This window comes from Ranitomeya imitator, chromosome 1, assembly GCF_032444005.1.
Source record: "Ranitomeya imitator isolate aRanImi1 chromosome 1, aRanImi1.pri, whole genome shotgun sequence".
In the NCBI taxonomy this organism is placed as follows: domain Eukaryota; kingdom Metazoa; phylum Chordata; class Amphibia; order Anura; family Dendrobatidae; genus Ranitomeya; species Ranitomeya imitator.
In genome coordinates, this window is record NC_091282.1 from 55,434,934 (window position 1) to 55,456,787 (window position 21,854).

The following is a 21,854-nucleotide window of genomic DNA, read 5'->3' on the forward strand; positions in this document are numbered from 1 at the left end:
CCATTCTCTTTTGTGTCTTCAGGTTTCTTGGTGGTGTGTGAACATGTTCTTACAGACTTGTTCACTGTGCAAGTAGCCCATGTGTTCCTGTTTCCATGATTGTTCTCTTGTGTCTACAAGACTGGGGAGTTCCACCACTCCTCTTGGGCTAGCTGCACAAAAGCTGTTCTGCCCTGTATGCACACATGGATTTTTCCTCTCTGAACCCTGTTCACACAGGTTATATACAGATGATCAGGTTTTTAAATACATCAGATAGGGATTGCATACATTAGTTAGGACTGCTCTGATAAGGGTATACCGTGAAGATTGGTAGAGCAGCTTAGTATACATTTTTTGCAAAAAACGTATCAACCAAATACCCTGTTTTTTACATCTTTTACTAGCACTTGCGGATTACTGCAAACATTTTTTCAAACTGAGTGTTTTTGGTTTTACCATTCTCTTTTGTGTCTTCAGGTTTCTTGGTGGTGTGTGAACATGTTCTTACAGACTTGTTCACTGTGCAAGTAGCCCATGTGTTCCTGTTTGTAATGGGCATGGACTGTTAACTGCTTCACTTTCTAAGCCAGGGACGGTATGTGTAAAGAGCTCCATGGAGTAACCCATTGTGTCGCCTGCTGCATTCTTCTCTGTTGTTGTTTTTGCTGAAGAGATGATGTGAGAATAATCTGCTTCTGTTATAGTTGTATATTCAGCATTTTTCTCCTCGGTCCTGAGACCTGCTTTATTTTCCTGCCCTGCGGTTCCTATGATTTCTTGCAGAGTTGAGTTCTTGCTCGTGTTTCCTTGTGGAAGATTGGGGTTTATGCTTGCAATTCTTCTATGAAGACGACCTCTGGCCAGACGTCTCCTAAAAGCAGATGCATAGCTCCCAACTGCCCCGGATACAGCAAGACAGTGCCAGAGTTGGGTTTCTGTCCCAGGTGGTCTGTGGAATACCCCACAGTATGACCTTGCCCCTGCACCCTCTTTTGTAACTCCTCCTTTCATCCAAGGAAGCATTGCACAATGTGAACACGTCCTGACTTGTTCAGCTCATGCAGTGCAGTAGCACTCTGCCCGGACACTGCACCTTCAGGCCTGTGACTCTGACTCTCGGCAGTGTTCTTGAGTGTGCTCCGTGTGCAGACAGAATCTTATCATGTTTCTCTGTATACAGGGAGCTCCCCCTAGTGGTGTCTGCAGGCAGGATCCTATCATGTATCTCTGTATACAGGGTGCTCCCCCTAGTGGTGACTGCAGGCAGGATCCTATCATGTATCTCTGTATACAGGGAGCTCCCCCTAGTGGTGACTGCAGACAGGATCTTATCATGTATCTCTGTATACAGGGAGCTCCCCCTAGTGGTGACTGCAGACAGGATCTTATCATGTATCTCTGTATACAGGGAGCTTCCCCTAGTGGTGACTGCAGACAGGATCTTATCATGTATCTCTGTATACAGGGAGCTTTCCCCAGCGGTGACTGCAGACAGAATCTTATCATGTATCTCTGTATACAGGGAGCTCCCCCTAGTGGTGGCTGCAGACAGGATATTATCATGTATCTCTGTATACAGGGAGCTCCCCCTAGTGGTGGCTGCAGACAGGATCTTATCATGTATCTCTGTATACAGGGAGCTCCCCCTAGTGGTGGCTGCAGACAGGATATTATCATGTATCTCTGTATACAGGGAGCTCCCCCTAGTGGTGACTGCAGGCAGGATCCTATCATGTATCTCTGTATACAGGGTGCTCCCCCAGCGGTGACTGCAGACAGCATCTCATCATGTATCTCTGTATACAGGGAGCTCCCCCTAGTGGTGACTGCAGGCAGGATCCTATCATGTATCTCTGTATACAGGGTGCTCCCCCTAGTGGTGACTGCAGGCAGGATCCTATCATGTATCTCTGTATACAGGGAGCTCCCCCTAGTGGTGACTGCAGACAGGATCTTATCATGTATCTCTGTATACAGGGAGCTCCCCCTAGTGGTGACTGCAGGCAGGATCCTATCATGTATCTCTGTATACAGGGTGCTCCCCCTAGTGGTGACTGCAGGCAGGATCCTATCATGTATCTCTGTATACAGTGAGCTCCCCCTAGTGGTGGCTGCAGACAGGATATTATCATGTATCTCTGTATACAGGGAGCTCCCCCTGGTGGTGGCTGCAGACAGAATCTCATCATGTTTCTCTGTATACAGGGAGCTCCCCCAGCGGTGACTGCAGACAGCATCTCATCATGTATCTCTGTATACAGGGAGCTCCCCCTAGTGGTGGCTGCAGACAGGATCTTATCATGTATCTCTCATCCACCTCTCGTGTCTCCCCTTTTCCCCATAGTTTGTAAGCTTGCGAGCAGGGCCCTCACTCCTCCTAGTATCTGTTTTGAACTGTATTTCTGTTATGCTGTAATGTCTATTGTCTGTACAAGTCCCCTCTATAATTTGTAAAGCGCTGCGGAATATGTTGGCGCTATATAAATAAAAATTATTATTATTATTATTAAGAGGCAAGGAAGCGACTTGTCCCTGACCGTGAACATCCACTAACGACGCGCTGCTTTTACATTTACCAGTTTCACGAGAGGAGGCAAAAGAGCTAGAGGCTGAGTCAGCAAGATAAGCCAAAACTTGCTCTTGCTGCTCCGGCTTTAAAAGCGGTTTTCCTACTCCCAGAAAAGGGAGCGTTCGAGGCCTTGTGTAGCCAGACGACGAACCTGGCTCCACAGCTCCAGACTTAGGTGCAATATTTTTTTTCCCACGACCACCTGATGCTCCACCACTACCACTACCCTCATTACCAGCTGACAATGAACGCCCCCGGCCACGACCTCTTCCACCAGACTTCCTCATTGTTTTAAAAACGTAACCAAACTAACGGTATTTGTTGCTGTCACACAACTTACACGGTGAGCTATAACTTCAGTATGATTTAGCTACCCCTTTACAGGTGGGTGAGACCGCAAGGAAAATCAGGCACAATGTTACACACTCTGTTTTTGGTGGCAACAAATGAGAGAGATGCCACACACGCAGGACTGTCACTGAAGCACAAATGTAAATATTAATCTCCCACTGATTTGTTTTTTTTTGTTTTTTTTCAGGGAGACTTTAGAAAAAAAAATAATAGAATAAAATGATTTTTTAAGGAAGAATTTAGAAACCAAATAAAATAAAATGATTTCTTCAGGGAGAATTTAGAAAACAAATAAAGCAAAAAATAGGCTTTCTATGGCCCACTGAGTGAGAGATGACGCACACAGGAGTCAGGAGTGGCACACAAGCCCAGAGGCCAATATTGTTCTCCCAATGATTGATGTAGTGATTTTTTCAGGTAGATTTTGGAACCCAAATCAAGCAAAAAAAAAAATAGGCTTTCTATGGCCCACAATTGGAGAGAGAGAGAGAGATGGCACACCCAGGAGTCAAGACTGGCACACAAGCAGAAAGGGCAATATTAATCTCCCACTGATTTGTTTTTTTTTTTTTTTTTTCAGGGAGACTTTAGAAAAAAAAAATAATAAAAAAAAATGATTTTTTCCGGAAGAGTTTAGAAACCAAATAAAATAAAATGATTTTTTCAGGGAGAATTTAGAAAACAAATAAAGCAAAGAGTAAGAGATGACGCACACAGGAGTCAGGAGTGGCACACAAGCCCAGAGGCCAATATTGTTCTCCCAATGATTGATGTAGTGATTTTTTCAGGTAGATTTTGGAACCCAAATCAAGCAAAAAAAATAATATTCTTTCTATGGCCCACAATTGGAGAGAGAGAGAGAGATGGCACACCCAGGAGTCAAGACTGGCACACAAGCAGAAAGGGCAATATTAATCTCCCACTGATTTGGTTTTTTTTTTTTTTTTTTCAGGGAGACTTTAGAAAAAAAAAATAATAAAAAAAAATGATTTTTTCTGGAAGAATTTAGAAACCAAATAAAATAAAATGATTTTTTCAGGGAGAATTTAGAAAACAAATAAAGCAAAAAATAGGCTTTCTATGGCCCACTGAGTGAGAGATGACGCACACAGGAGTCAGGAGTGGCACACAAGCCCAGAGGCCAATATTTATCTCCCACTGATTGATTTATTGATTTTTTCGGGTAGAATTTAGAACCCAAATCAACCAAAAAAATAAATAGGCTTTCTATGGCCCACTATTTGTGAGAGAGATGGCACGCTCAGGACTGGCACACAAGCCCAGTGGCCAATATTAATCTCCCACTTTTTTTTTTTTTTTTCAGGGAAAATTTATAAACCCAATAAAAAAAATAATAAATAGGCTTTCTATGGCCCACTATCTGAGAGAGAGAGATGGCACGCTTAGGACTGGCACACAAGCCCAAAGGCCAATATTAATCTCCCTTTTTTTTTTCAGGGAGAATTTATAAAAACCAAAAAAATAAATAAATAAATAGGCTTTCTATGGCCCACTATTTGTGAGAGAGATGGCACGCTTAGGACTGGCACACAAACCCAAAGGCCAATATTAATCTCCCACTGATTGATTTATTGATTTTTTCAGGTAGAATTTAGAACCCAAATAAAGCAAAAAAAAAAAATAGGCTTTCTATGGCCCACTGAGTGAGAGATGACGCACACAGGAGTCAGGAGTGGCACACAAGCCCAGAGGCCAATATTTATCTCCCACTGATTGATTTATTGATTTTTTCGGGTAGAATTTAGAACCCAAATCAACCAAAAAAATAAATAGGCTTTCTATGGCCCACTATTTGTGAGAGAGATGGCACGCTCAGGACTGGCACACAAGCCCAGTGGCCAATATTAATCTCCCACTTTTTTTTTTTTTTTTCAGGGAAAATTTATAAACCCAATAAAAAAAATAATAAATAGGCTTTCTATGGCCCACTGAGTGAGTGATGATGCACACAGGAGTCAGGAGTGGCATACAAGCCCTGAGGCCAATATTTTTCTCCCACTGATTGATGTAGTGATTTTTTCAGGTAGATTTTAGAACCCAAATCAAGCAAAAAAATAAATAGGCTTTCTATGGCCCACTGAGTGAGAGATGGCACAGACAGGGATGGCACTCTAGCAGAAATGCCAATCTTAATCTCCCACAAAAAAAAAAAAAAAGGAACTGTCCTTCAATTACTATCTCCCTGCAGTAATCTCAGCCAGGTATGGCAGGCAGCAATAAGGAGTGGACTGATGCACAAATTAAATAAAAAGTGTGGACAAATAAAAAATGTAGCTTCCACTGTCCCTGCACACCGAAGGTGGTGTTGGACAGTGGAAATCGCTACAGCACAAGCGGTTTGGGGGTTAATGGACCCTGCCTAACGCTATCCCTGCTTCTGACGAAGCGGCAGCAACCTCTCCCTAAGCTCAGATCAGCAGCAGTAACATGGCGGTCGGCGGGAACGCCCCTTTATAGCCCCTGTGACGCCGCAGACAGCAAGCCAATCACTGCAATGCCCTTCTCTAAGATGGTGGGGACCAGGACCTATGTCATCACGCTGCCCACACTCTGCGTTTACCTTCATTGGCTGAGAAATGGCGCTTTTCGCGTCATTGAAACGCGACTTTGGCGCGAAAGTCGTGTACCGCATGGCCGACCCCGCACAGGGGTCGGATCGGGTTTCATGAAACCCGACTTTGCCAAAAGTCGGCGACTTTTGAAAATGAACGACCCGTTTCGCTCAACCCTAGTAATCGCTAAATTTACATATAGGGTCACAAAATCCCACGATGCATGATATAATAGGACATCCAGGGGGCTTTATCAGATTTTTTTTATGTATTTGGAGACCAAAATTGGATCACCCCCAGACACAGGGCCACGCGTTTCGGTACCGGGCCTCTCTGGTTCGGTTCTGAGGCTATCATGGTGGCTAGACCCGGTCCGCAACCCTGCTAAGGGGCGTCCAATAAAGGTGGTACAGTCTGTCAGGGATTCGTGACGCCACCTGTGGTGTTCGGTCAGAGTGACCGACGCTGCTGTGGGGTCCGCTGGGGTGATGGAATGGCAGCTGGATGGTATACCTTCCGACAGGTGAAGTATGTCCTCAGGGCTTCCCAGTTTCGTGGATGGTGATGGTGTGAGGTGCAGTCAATAACGAGGACACAAGGTTGCAGTCTCTTTACCTCTTTACTGAAGACTTCAGGATCCTCAATCCAGAGCATGTTTAACAGGGCTATCTGAGACCGGCCGGTCCGATGGGCACTTCCAGAGTTTCCCTCGCAGATGGAAATCGTTGCCCACCACTAGCGCCTGTGTGTTGTAGTCCTACCCTGCTGAGCATTCGGAATAGTCCTCACAACTGCTGTTCTCGTTCGTTCGTTCTCTACAGCTCTCTCTCTCTCTTTAGTTCCAGATGTTGCTAGTTTCTCGTCCCCCAGGTATGTTATGGCTAGGACGCACCCGTATGACGGGAAGGCCTGGAGGTCTTCCGGGACCCTAGAGACATCCCTCTCCCACTGTTGCCCCCTATGTCTTCTTAGGAAATTTAAGGTAGACAGCTAACCTATAATTAACTGTCCTGCGGAGTTTGAAGTAAGGCCTAGAGTCAGTTACTCCAACGGTGTTCAGGCCAACGACTACGCGCCTCAGTAGGATGTTGCCTCGGTCTCACGGCACGACTCCTACTGGTACTCCTTTTTGCTTGATCTCGTTTACACTGTTCCACAATATCCTTCCCTTCGTGTCTCTTTCTTAGGATACCGCCGCAAGGTAGTGCAGGCGCGGTTCCGTAACGTTCTGTTCTGTTCGCTAGGCACCTGCCAGGTTCCCACGCCTGACAGGGACCCCCCTGTGTCTTCTCCCTGCAACACCCCCTGCCACGGGATGTTGCTTGAATCCAACCCAGTCAGCTTCTGACTAACTTTCTATCCAACCCCTAGTTTTACCAGTGTGAGGAGGGGCCCAATAAATAAAGCCTTTTGCTCCCCCTAATGGCCGGAGTGTGAAGTGTAATGTGTGCTGGTTATACCTGGTAAGGAGAATTCCTTCAGTGCCATCAGACGTACCATCACTCCCCTTAGTGGCAGAGTGTCATACTGCAACGACCAGGTCTCTGGGGCGCTGCAAAATACAATGTTGGAATTCTAGGAGTTTTTTTCATAGTCCATCTAAAATCTGTTTTGGATTAAAGAGCACAGTGTCCTAAAAAGTATTTATCTATGAAATTGGTTTAATATAGTGCAGAGCTTGCTCAGGAATTGCAGCAGGCAGATGTCAGTGCATTTGCATGTATAGTGTCAATAAGGACAGGAAAGAAGCCACTTCTCTCTAAGAAAAGTCTCATGGACAGACTGACATTCTGCAAAAAAAGTACTAGGAATGGACTGCAGGGCACTGGGGTAAAGTTATTTTCTCTGATGATGCGATTGTACGGGATATCTGGAAGAATAGGTGAGTTCTACCATAAGTCCTGTGTGATGCTAACAATAAAGCATCCTAAATTCATGTATGAGGGCTTTTCATCCATGGAGGAGGCTAACCCACAATTTTGCCTATGAACAATGTCAAGAATGAAAAATAGAATCACCCTCCGAGAGCAACTTCTTCCAACCATCCAGGAGCAATGAACAATGCTTTTTCCAGCATGATGGAGACCATTTCAAAAGGCAACAAATTATAACTAATGGGCTCAGTGAACAAAACATTGACATTTTGGGTACATGGGTAAGGAACTCCAAGGTCTCAATCCCATTCTCAAAAAGCAGGAGGACAAACAAATGCACATTAATTGTGATAAATTCCAAACACTGAAGACACAAGAATGAGCGATCATCAGTCTGGATTTTGCCCAAAAGCTGATATCCAGCTACCAGGGCAACGGGCAGAAGTCTGGAGAAATAACAGTCAACTCTGTATTGAATCTTTACATAAGCTAGATATAGTTGTCAATAAACGTCTGACTAATATATCTAGAATCACTGAAGAAGTGGAGTTTGTAAAAAAACAAAATTACTGTCAGTATCAAAACTTTTGGCCACAGCAGTACTAAGTAATACAGCTGTGAATCCAGCTCTGGGGTGAGATAAAACACTTAGTAGAAAGCAACAGCTGTTGCTGTTTGTCTTGCTTCTAATCTTCACCCTACTTTCCATTCTGTTCTTCTCTCTCCATAGATTTCTATAGGCAGCTGTAGTCTGATCCCTCACTGAGCTGGCAGCCAACCTTGTTTTTTCACAGTGAAAAATGAATTTAAGAGGAAGGCGAGGGAGGAGACATGGCTGATAAGTGGAGAAAGAAGGAGATTTCTCTGATGAGATATTTTACAACGTTTCTTATATTCGCTTGTACTATTGATTTATGCAGTTTGTTGACTATTTATTTCCTCTAGAGTCTTTTGCTTTCTCTCACTCTTGCACTTTTACTTTTTCTAGTTACTACTATAACCTTCCCATCTTTGTCCCTTTCTCTTTTTATACCTCTCATTCTTTTTTTCTCTCTCTCCCTCTGATGCAATTGGAGTACACACAGCCATTGAAAAAATACAGAAACTCAATCAAAGGTCAGAACTTTTGGGAGCTAGCCTCCATTGAAGCAATCAATCACTGTCTGGCTACACATCAGGGCTGACCTCTTACTCCACTGTACTGCGGCACGGCGAGAGAGTAATAACAGCAATAATAGTAATGACACGGTACTTTACTGCCAGCATAATTTAAGATCAGAATATACATATCATTTTCACAGCAAGAATTCGACGTATCCCCAGAACGGAAACCCGGCTTGTATAAAGACTGAGATTCCTGCACACTTGATGGATTCCCCCAATTACACTAGAACCTAATGTGACTCTTTATATGTGGTGACACAATGTCATTATTTATGACCCGTGCCGGATCCCAGACCCGGCCCCATGCCACGAATTACACCCTTCATAATCCATTCCACAATCCGACACTTTGACCGATGACGTCAACTGATATTTATGGTCCAAATAACGGATGCATAAAAATATTTTCTTCTCGGTCTCCATTATGGAAATGAACACCCCAGGGAGACCCATATTAATATCGGAGGCCGTCGATCAATTCCCATTAACGGCTATAATAACACGGTGACGGATGTGTTACTTTTTATAGAATCAATGTGCAATTAAAGTCATTTTTGTATCTTTTTATATAGTTTTTTTGCACACAAGTTTTTTTTTTTTAATTTTAAGGTTTGAAACTAAGACAAATAGTAAAGACATAAAATATTTCAAATACAAGCATTTTATTAATAATCATATTAAAACCTCAACATAGTATTGATCATGCATATTGTCCACAGAGTATAATTTCATATATAATATTATAACAATTATATTTATATATTTATTATATTATTTATATATTTATATTTTCTAAATATTTATTTTTTATTATTATTATTATTATTATTATTTTTATTATTGCCCTTTCACTTGTCTGAACATTTTTCTTGTGCCTGTGTCTGTCATGGCAGCTCAAGTTAGAAGGGAAAACAATACAAACTTGATAATTTGACATTTGTTAAGTCCAGCTGTCGTTGGCAATCATTCCAGTTCGATAATAATAATAATAATAATAATTTTTATTTATATAGCGCCAACATATTCCGCAGCGCTTTACAAATTATAGAGGGGACTTGTACAGACAATAGACATTACAGCATAACAGAAATACAGTTCAAAACAGATACCAAGAGGAGTGAGGGCCCTGCTCGTAAGCTTACAAACTATGAGGAAAAGGGGAGACACGAGAGGTGGAATCATGTGATTGCCAAGATCAATACATCCGCTTCCCACTGTGTATGCAGAGAATAAGAATCCAGAAACATTAAAAAAAAAATACCGAGCTCGGATCGTCCACTGAAGTTCTAAAATGGAACATGGTAACTTTGGGGCCACAAATGATGCATTCCTTGGAAGTGTGTGGCTAGAAGAGACCTGTAAAAGCCGGAAAGCCATTGTGAGTAGCCCCTACATAGACACGGCTGCTGAAGTAAACACTTTTGAGCCGTCTTTTGAAAGATCAGTTGGGGTCTCGGAATCCAGACCCCCTCTTAATTTTAATTAACCCTTATTGTCCACTTACCAAAGTTTCTCCAGCATCCAAAACAAATGGCATCTAAAGCAAAAATTCCAAGCCCGGGTCATGATAGAGACCATATAAAACGGCTCACACTGCTGATTGTACAGGCATCTGTCTCAGGACAGGAGAGAGAGGACTTTGCCAGCAAGCTACAAGCAGCAGGGACCGCGCCATGTAACGCAAGTAGGAAAGGCTTATGGACCTCACCTGGGAGAGGGATCCCCTATTGCCTCCAAGCAGGCCAGACCACAGCTACCTCTGCACTTGGTACCCTGGACTGAGGCTGACTGCTACCATCCGTAAACCAGGAAAAGACTTCAAACCTGTGTCTTCCGTTCTTTGCTATTCCATCCACCACACCATCTGTGCCATACACCTCGGGAGCTCCGGGGTCCCCGCTTCACCTGTGGGAAGCGTCATCATCTTGCTGGATAGCATCACCCCAGAGGACCCCTTTAAGTGGTGGCATGGCATCACGAACAATAGATTTTATTTACAATTCCCCTTAAAGACCTTTGCAGCCACCGTGATATCCCCTTTAAGTGCGACCGGACCTGGTGCCGAGTATCCACATTGCCCTGGTGGGCGACTCATAGGCATATTCTTTTTAATGCATAGTGACATTGCGCCACTTTGCCGGATCTGATGAGAAGTGACAAGCCAGCAAGAGACAGCACTGTCAGGGGAAATTGTAAGAAGAGAGCAAGCGAGCAGAGACTAGCGTTGCCTCCGCAAGTGTCATCAGTTTCGGGGACGGGACTGGTCTCAGCTTTTCCTGCACATCTGGTTTTCAACTTACAATATGCACTGACAGTGCGCTCTCTGTTTTGTCATTTCTTATCAGAGCCTGCGAGGGAGCGCACTGTCACTGTGTGTTAAAAGAATATTGCACAGTGAAAAGATCCTAGTGAGCATACATCAGAATTAACAAGCAATGCATGCAAAGTAGAGCAAGGACTAGCCCATCCCCTGAAATGGATGCTTCATTTCAGGATGGGGGCAGAGACTGCTGCAGTGACCACCAGCATCTGGCCCCTAATGACAGCTTGTTTGACTATGCTAGAATGCACTAGGGGTTCTCAAATGAAGCATCATCTAACAGGAAGTAAGTAAAAAAATAAAGCAATTAGGTAAATTAGAGCGGGTTGATTTTTTTATTAAAGTATATTAGAAAACAGATTAGATCACTACATTTAAAAGAAATACATTTGGGATTAAAATAATTGTTACTTGCAGACCACCCCTTTAAACTCAATTATAACAGTCTGGTGTAGGTGGCAACATATTTTTTATCTAGCTCTATGGCTACATGAATGGAAATCAGATAATTTTCAACAGTGACAGGAGTTGCTAACTTGACTTTTTATTTTTTCTGGACAACTGATCAAAAAGTCATGGGCGGACAATATTTTTTACAGACACATTGGAAAACCATAATAAATCATTCTGATTATAAGTGATATGCGTCTACAGCCAATGATTCCATTATTAAGACATCAGCTGCATTCACCGTGACCTGTAAAATGATGATATATAATCTTTATAACTTTCCTCAGCTTCAATAAAATTCACAGACGCATTCAATTTTTCTTTACAGACTGGGCCAAAAAGTGACTTATTTTATGGATTGATCTGAAATTTCTGGACGGTCGGCAACCCTGAATAGTGCCCCAATTGTCCACATGTAGTGATGAGCGAGCGTGCACGGATAAGGTGTTTACTGAGCATGCTCATGTGCTAATCGAATGTCTACGATCATGCATGAATGTGGTGTTGGAGTCTTCGCAGCTGTTCGACATTCTTGGATGAGTCCGGTTCTATTGCTCCCCTTGAGTGACAGGTGTGTCTTTCCCTATAAACAATGTATCAATGTTTGCTCTTTCTGAAACACTGCAATGTTTCCCAGTAAAAGCATACATACCTGGATGCAATGGTTCGGTCAGTCATAGTGGCTGACAAACCATTAGTGCAACCTCTGCAGACGCACAAGGGCCCAAAAGGTAAGGGGACAATTTCCACCTCCAAAACAGCATGAAACTTTTGTCACAGACCCATAGAGGGGCCCAAACACTATTCCAGCACAGGGGCCCTCTTCTGTCTGTGTCTGTCACAGGGTTGTCAGGTTCCCTATAAAGGACCCTTCTATAAATGATCCTTGCCTTATCACAGTCTACTTTGTGCATCAATCAGCAAGCTGACAGGAGTCGACGTACACGTCAAGAGCATCGAGCGCTAACATTTTTTTTTTTACATTATCCCAACCAATTAAATTTGATAAAAAATAGCGAGGTGTGTAGTAGCCGCAGTTTATGACTTGAAATTGCTCCAAATTGCTTCCATTCTTTTCTCAGCCACTCATATGATCAGCGGAATAACGGATCACCCGTGAAGGGCGCAGACGAGATGCCGATGAGAGCGGCGGACATTAAAGTCAATCAGGATGGAGGCTCTCGTTTTCGACACTTCACTGTCTCCTAGTTAGAGAGGAATTCAGGACATTATACTATAATTATCAATCCGACTAAGTTCCTTCTTCTCTCCGGTGCGGCCGCTGTCAGTGATTCATGGAGATGATGAGCAGATATTGACTCATTAATGCTCTTAAAGGAGAAGTACAGGACATAAATATGCGTTAATTTGTATTTGGTATATTATGCATTTCTGTAGTTTTATATCCCTAATTTGAGTGACATCAAGTTTTTCTTCTACAATCACACCCGAAGCTGCATTCAAAATTTTTGTTGGTATTTTCTGACTAATTAGAGAGACTACTCTGCTACATTTAACAGCTTTTTCCTCATCTTCACAGATGGATATTTTTTGGATACAACTAGTTAAAACAAGCATTTTTGCAATTTGCTGCTTATTAAAATTTGCATCCGTTTTTGAGATATTAACACTTTTTTATGTTTGTAGATTATTGGCTAGGAGACCGACCACCGCTGCTGTCTAGCTTTGTTGTTCTGCGGAAGCTATACCGGGATAAGGAGGTAACAGTCTTCTCAACCGATCCTGGCTAGATCCAAAACAATGCTGACACACTCAATAGAAAAGAGCTTGTAAGCACTGCACATGTTCTGCAGCAACGGTGGTCGGTCTCCAAGGTAACCAGCTGTAAGCAAAAGAAAAAAGTGCTAACATCTCAAAAACTACTGAAAATTTTAAGAAGCAGTAAGTTGCAAAACTGCTTGTGTTTATAAGCACTATCTGACAATACCCATTTAGGAAGCTGTTAGGGGTAATATATATATATATATATATATATATATATATATATATACAGTATATCCCTAATATATTACTCTGAATATAACTTGAGCATTAGACATATGTTGAAATTGATTTACGGTAATTATTTTCCCCTCCTTCGGTGGTTTATTTCCTTGTTGTACATTTATATCATATCCGTTTTTTCCCCATTGGGACCGCCATTTGAGAAGGGGTCCATCATGCACTGCTGTTGGAGGAGAGACAGTCAGAATGAATGGGAATTCCAACCACCCATCGAGCATTAGGTCCCGTTCTGGAGACTTATGAAAGTTCCATTGGTGACATCCGCTTCTACTATTCCATTATGGCATATTCTCTGAATATACTGGGTATAAATGAAAAAGATGGCAAAAACTCCTTGGAGAATATTTTTTGCAGAAACAGGAAAAGGTTAAGAGAGTTTCCTTCCTCAATTTTTTTAAGGTCAATTTTTTGGGAGTTTCTAATGCTACAAAATGTGATAACTGTGAACCCTACCTTCATACTGTTGCTAAAGAAAACCTAGTATACTAAGTCCAATATTATCAATAATTCTGCTATGTAAGGGACAGTTTTACAGGCAGATCATTGCCACGTATTATCACCATATAGTGGTGGAATACCAGTTCTACACAGGCATTTAGTAGCCTGTATGAGTGTATATAGTACAAAAAAATCCAGTGACATTGTACAGGAGGGGGAGTAGGTGAGCTGTGATATCACCTATTGTGAATAGTGGATCCTGTGTTATCTACTGTATATAGAGGTGTAATTAGTCATTGTACAGGAGGAGGAGGAGGTGAGCTGTGACATCACCTATGGTGAATGGTGGATCCTGTGTTATCTACTGTACATAGAGGTGTTATCAGTCATTGTACAGGAGGGAGAGTAGGTGAGCTGTGATATCACCTATTGTGAATAGTGGATCCTGTGTTATCTACTGTATATAGAGGTGTAATCAGTCATTGTATAGGAGGAGGAGGAGGTGAGCTGTGACATCACCTATGGTGAATCCTGTGTTATCTACTGTATATAGAGGTGTTATCAGTCATTGTACAGGAGGGGGAGTAGGTGAGCTGTAACATCACCTATTGTGAATGATGGATCCTGTGTTATCTACTGTATACAGAGGTGTTATCAGTCATTGTACAGGAGGTGGAGGTGAGCTGTGACATCACCTATTATGAATGGTGGATCCTGTGTTATCTACTGTATATAGAGGTGTTATCAGTCATTGTACAGGAGGAGGAGGTGAGCTGTGATATATCCTATTGTGAATGGTGGATCCTGTGTTATCTACTGTATATAGAGGTGTCATCAGTCATTGTACAGGTGGAGGAGGAGGTGAGCTGTGACATCACCTATTGTGAATGGTGGATCCTGTGTTATCTGCTGTATATAGAGGTGTTATCAGTCATTGTACAGGTGGAGGAGGAGGTGAGCTGTGACATCACCTATTGTGAATGGTGGATCCTGTGTTATCTACTGTATATAGAGGTGTCATCAGTCATTGTACAGGAGGAGGTGAGCTGAGACATCACCTATTGTGAATGGTGGATCCTGTGTTATCTGCTGTATATAGAGGTGTTATCAGTCATTGTACAGGAGGAGGAGGCGGTGACCTGTGACATCACCTATTGTGAATGGTGGATCCTGTGTTATCTACTGTATATAGAGGTGTAATCAGTCATTATACAGGAGGAGGAGGTGAGCTGTGACATCACCTTTTGTGAATGGTGGATCCTGTGTTATCTACTGTTATCTATGTAAAGTCTTGTCTAAAGTCCACTTTAAGGGAGGATATTAGCGAAGGGAATGAGGATGTCGAGTCCATATGGGTTGAAATTCATGGAGGGAAAAATGGTAACAAAATTCTCATTGGGGTCTGTTACAAACCCCCAAATATAACAGAAAGCATGGAAAGTCTACTTCTAAAGCAGATAGATGAAGCTGCAACCCATAATGAGGTCCTGGTTATGGGGGACTTTAACTACCCGGATATTAACTGGGAAACAGAAACCTGTGAAACCCATAAAGGCAACAGGTTTCTGCTAATAACCAAGAAAAATTATCTTTCACAATTGGTGCAGAATCCAACCAGAGGAGCAGCACTTTTAGACCTAATACTATCTAATAGACCTGACAGAATAACAAATCTGCAGGTGGTTGGGCATTTAGGAAATAGCGACCACAATATTGTGCAGTTTCACCTGTCTTTCACTAGGGGGACTTGTCAGGGAGTCACAAAAACATTGAACTTTAGGAAGGCAAAGTTTGAACAGCTTAGAGATGCCCTTAATCTGGTAGACTGGGACAATATCCTCAGAAATGAGAATACAGATAATAAATGGGAAATGTTTAAGAACATCCTAAATAGGCAGTGTAAGCGGTTTATACCTTGTGGGAATAAAAGGACTAGAAATAGGAAAAACCCAATGTGGCTAAACAAAGAAGTAAGACAGGCAATTAACAGTAAAAAGAAAGCATTTGCACTACTAAAGCAGGATGGCACCATTGAAGCTCTAGAAAACTATAGGGAGAAAAATACTTTATCTAAAAAACTAATTAAAGCTGCCAAAAAGGAAACAGAGAAGCACATTGCTAAGGAGAGTAAAACTAATCCCAAACTGTTCTTCAACTATATCAATAGTAAAAGAATAAAAACTGAAAATGTAGGCCCCTTAAAAAATAGTGAGGAAAGAATGGTTGTAGATGACGAGGAAAAAGCTAACATATTAAACACCTTCTTCTCCACGGTATTCACGGTGGAAAATGAAATGCTAGGTGAAATCCCAAGAAACAATGAAAACCCTATATTAAGGGTCACCAATCTAACCCAAGAAGAGGTGCGAAACCGGCTAAATAAGATTAAAATAGATAAATCTCCGGGTCCGGATGGCATACACCCACGAGTACTAAGAGAACTAAGTAATGTAATAGATAAACCATTATTTCTTATTTTTAGGGACTCTATAGAGACAGGGTCTGTTCCGCAGGATTGGCGCATAGCAAATGTGGTGCCAATATTCAAAAAGGGCTCTAAAAGTGAACCTGGAAATTATAGGCCAGTAAGTCTAACCTCTATTGTTGGTAAAATATTGGAAGGGTTTCTGAGGGATGTTATTCTGGATTATCTCAATGAGAATAACTGTTTAACTCCATATCAGCATGGGTTTATGAGAAATCGCTCCTGTCAAACCAATCTAATCAGTTTTTATGAAGAGGTAAGCTATAGACTGGACCACGGTGAGTCATTGGACGTGGTATATCTCGATTTTTCCAAAGCGTTTGATACCGTGCCGCACAAGAGGTTGGTACACAAAATGAGAATGCTTGGTCTGGGGGAAAATGTGTGTAAATGGGTTAGTAACTGGCTTAGTGATAGAAAGCAGAGGGTGGTTATAAATGGTATAGTCTCTAACTGGGTCGCTGTGACCAGTGGGGTACCGCAGGGGTCAGTATTGGGACCTGTTCTCTTCAACATATTCATTAATGATCTGGTAGAAGGTTTACACAGTAAAATATCGATATTTGCAGATGATACAAAACTATGTAAAGCAGTTAATACAAGAGAAGATAGTATTCTGCTACAGATGGATCTGGATAAGTTGGAAACTTGGGCTGAAAGGTGGCAGATGAGGTTTAACAATGATAAATGTAAGGTTATACACATGGGAAGAGGGAATCAATATCACCATTACACACTGAACGGGAAACCACTGGGTAAATCTGACAGGGAGAAGGACTTGGGGATCCTAGTTAATGATAAACTTACCTGGAGCAGCCAGTGCCAGGCAGCAGCTGCCAAGGCAAACAGGATCATGGGGTGCATTAAAAGAGGTCTGGATACACATGATGAGAGCATTATACTGCCTCTGTACAAATCCCTAGTTAGACCGCACATGGAGTACTGTGTCCAGTTTTGGGCACCGGTGCTCAGGAAGGATATAATGGAACTAGAGAGAGTACAAAGGAGGGCAACAAAATTAATAAAGGGGATGGGAGAACTACAATACCCAGATAGATTAGCGAAATTAGGATTATTTAGTCTAGAAAAAAGACGACTGAGGGGCGATCTAATAACCATGTATAAGTATATAAGGGGACAATACAAATATCTCGCTGAGGATCTGTTTATACCAAGGAAGGTGACGGGCACAAGGGGGCATTCTTTGCGTCTGGAGGAGAGAAGGTTTTTCCACCAACATAGAAGAGGATTCTTTACTGTTAGGGCAGTGAGAATCTGGAATTGCTTGCCTGAGGAGGTGGTGATGGCGAACTCAGTCGAGGGGTTCAAGAGAGGCCTGGATGTCTTCCTGGAGCAGAACAATATTGTATCATACAATTATTAGGTTCTGTAGAAGGACGTAGATCTGGGTATTTATTATGATGGAATATAGGCTGAACTGGATGGACAAATGTCTTTTTTCGGCCTTACTAACTATGTTACTATGTTACTATGTTACTGTATATAGAGGTGTCATCAGTCATTGTACAGGAGGAGGTGAGCTGAGACATCACCTATTGTGAATGGTGGATCCTGTGTTATCTGCTGTGTATAGAAGGTTATCAGTCATTGAACAGGAGGAGGAGGTGAGCTGTGACATCACCTATGGTGAATGGTGGATCCTGTGTTATCTACTGTATATAGAGGTGTTATCAGTCATTGTACAGGAGGGGAGTAGGTGAGCTGTGATATCACCTATTGTGAATAGTGGATCCTGTGTTATCTAGTGTATATAGAGGTGTAATCTGTCATTGTACAGGAGGAGGAGGAGGTGAGCTGTGACATCACCTATGGTGAATGGTGGATCCTTTGTTATCTATTGTATATAGAGGTGTTATCAGTCATTGTACAGGAGGGGGAGTAGGTGAGCTGTAACATCACCTATTGTGAATGATGGATCCTGTGTTATCTGCTGTACATAGGTTATCAGTCATTGTACAGGAGGAGGAGGTGAGCTGTGATATTAACCCCTTCATGACCCAGCCTATTTTGACCTTAATGACCTGGCCGTTTTTTGCAATTCTGACCAGTGTCCCTTTATGAGGTAATAACTCAGGAACGCTTCAACGGATCCTAGCGGTTCTGAGATTGTTTTTTCGTGACATATTGGGCTTCATGTTAGTGGTAAATTTAGGTCAATAAATTCTGCGTTTATTTGTGATAAAAACGGAAATTTGGCGAAAATTTTGAAAATTTCGCAATTTTCACATTTTGAATTTTTATTCTGTTAAACCAGAGAGTTATGTGACACAAAATAGTTAATAAATAACATTTCCCACATGTCTACTTTACACCAGCACAATTTTGGAAACAACATTTTTTTTTGCTAGGAAGTTATAAGAGTTAAAATTTGACCAGCGATTTCTCATTTTTACAACGAAATTTACAAAACCATTTTTTTTAGGGACCACCTCACATTTGAAGTCAGTTTGAGGGGTCTATATGGATGAAAATACCCAAAAGTGACACCATTCTAAAAAATGCACCCCTCAAGGTGCTCAAAACCACATTCAAGAAGTTTTTTAACCCTTCAGGTGCTTCACAGCAGCAGAAGCAACATGGAAGGAAAAAATGAACATTTAACTTTTTAGTCACAAAAATTATCTTTTAGCAACATTTTTTTTATTTTCCCAATGGTACAAGGAGAAACTGAACCACGAAAGTTGTTGTCCAATTTGTCCTGAGTACGCTGATACCTCATATGTGGGGGTAAACCACTGTTTGGGCGCACGGCAGGGCTTGGAAGGGAAGGAGCGCCATTTGACTTTTTGAATGAAAAATTGGCTCCACTCTTTAGCGGACACCATGTCACGTTTGAAGAGCCCCCGTGTGCCTAAAAATTGGAGCTCCCCCACACGTGACCCCATTTTGGAAACTAGACGCCCCAAGGAACTTATCTAGATGCATAGTGAGAACTTTGAACCCCCGGGGGCTTCACAAATTGATCCGTAAAAATGAAAAAGTACTTTTTTTTCACAAAAAAATTCTTTTAGCCTCAATTTTTTTCATTTTCACATGGGCAACAGGATAAAATGGATCCTAAAATTTGTTGGGCAATTTCTCATGAGTACACCGATACCTCACATGTGGAGGTAAACCACTGTTTGGGCACATGGTAAGGTTCGGAAGGGAAGGAGCGCCATTTGACTCTTTGAATGAAAAATTATCTCCATTGTTAGCGGACACCATGTCGTGTTTGGAGAGCCCCCGTGTGCCTAAACATTGGAGCTCCCCCACAAATAACCCCATTTTGGAAACTAGACCCCCCAAGGAACTTATCTAGATGCATATTGAGCACTTTAAACCCTCAGGTGCTTCACAAATTGATCTGTAAAAATGAAAAAGTACTTTTTTTTTCACAAAAAAATTCTTTTCGCCTCAGTTTTTCATTTTCACATGGGCAATAGGATAAAATGAATCCTAAAATTTGTTGGGCAATTTCTCCCGAGTACGCCGATACCTCATATGTGGGGGTAAACCACTGTTTGGGCACACGGCAGGGCTCGGAAGGGAAGGCGCGCCATTTGACTTTTTGAATGGAAAATTAGCTCCAATTGTTAGCGGACACCATGTCGCGTTTAGAGAGCCCCTGTGTGCCTATGCATTGGAGCTCCCCCACAAGTGACCCCATTTTGGAAACTAGACCCCCCAAGGAACTTATCTAGATGCATATTGAGCACTTTAAACCCCCAGGTGCTTCACAGAAGTTTATAATGCAGAGCCATGAAAATAAAAAATAATTTTTCTTTCCTCAAAAATGATTTTTAGCCTGGAATTTCCTATTTTGCCAAGGGTAATAGGAGAAATTGGACCGCAAATGTTGTTGTCCAGTTTGTCCTGAGTACGCTGATACCCCATATGTGGGGGTAAACCACTGTTTGGGCGCACGGCAGGGCTCGGAAGGGAAGGCACGCCAATTGGCTTTTTAAATGGAAAATTAGCTCCAATCATTAGCGGACACCATGTCACGTTTGGAGAGCCCCTGTGTGCCTAAACATTGGAGATCCCCCACATATGACCCCATTTTGGAAACTAGACCCCCAAAGGAACTAATCTAGATGTGTGGTGAGGACTTTGAACTTCCAAGTGCTTCACAGAAGTTTATAACGCAGAGCCATGAAAATAAAATAAAAATTTTATTTTCTCTAAAATGATTTTTTAGCCTGCAATTTATTATTTTCCCAAGGGTAACAGGAGAAATTTGACCCCAAAAGTTGTTGTACAGTTTCTCCTGAGTACGCTGATACCCCATATGTGGGGGTAAACCACAGTTTGGGCACATGTCGGGGCTCGGAAGTCAAGTAGTGACATTTTGAAATGCAGACTTTGATGGAATGCTCTGCGGGCGTTACGTTGCGTTTGCAGAGCCCCTGATGTGGCTAAACAGTAGAAACCCCCCACAAGTGACCCCATTTTAGAAACTAGACCCCGAAAGGAACTTATCTAGATGTGAGGTGAGCACTTTGAACCCCCAAGTGCTTCACAGAAGTTTATAACACAGAGCAGTGAAAATAATAAATACGTTTTCTTTCCTCAAAAATAATTTTTTAGCCCAGAATTTTTTATTTTCCCAAGGGTTACAGGAGAAATTGGACCCCAAAAGTTGTTGTCCAGTTTCTCCTGAGTACGCTGATACCCCATATGTGGGGGTAAACCACTGTTTGGGCACACGTCGGGGCTCAGAAGGGAAGTAGTGACTTTTGAAATGCAGACTTTGATGGAATGGTCTGCGGGCGTCACGTTGCGTTTGCAGAGCCCCTGGTGTGCCTAAACAGTAGAAACCCCCCACAAGTGACCCCATTTTGGAAACTAGACCCCCCAAGGAACTTATCTAGATATGTGGTGAGCACTTTGAACCCCCAAGTGCTTCACAGACGTTTACAACGCAGAGCCGTGAAAATAAAAAATCATTTTTCTTTCCTCAAAAATGATGTTTTAGCAAGCAATTTTTTATTTTCTCAAGGGTAACAGGAGAAATTGGACCCCAGTAATTGTTGCCCAGTTTGTCCTGAGTACGCTGATACCCCATATGTGGGGGTAAACCACTGTTTGGGCACATGTCGGGGCTCGGAAGTCAAGTAGTGACGTTTTGAAATGCAGACTTTGATGGAATGGTCTGCGGGCGTCACGTTGCGTTTGCAGAGCCCCTGGTGTGCCTAAACAGTAGAAACCCCCCACAAGTGACCCCATTTTGGAAACTAGACCCCCCAAGGAACTTATCTAGATATGTGGTGAGCACTTTGAACCCCCAAGTGCTTCACAGACGTTTACAACGCAGAGCCGTGAAAATAAAAAATCATTTTACTTTCCTCAAAAATGATGTTTTAGCAAGCAATTTTTTATTTTCTCAAGGGTAACAGGAGAAATTGGACCCCAGTAATTGTTGCCCAGTTTGTCCTGAGTACACTGATACCCCATATGTGGGGGTAAACCACTGTTTGGGCACACGTCGGGGCTCGGAAGGGAAGGAGCACCATTTGACTTTTTGAATAAAAGATTGGCTGGAATCAATGGTGGCGCCATGTTGCGTTTGGAGACCCCCTGATGTGCCTAAACAGTGGAAACCCCTCAATTCTTACGCCAA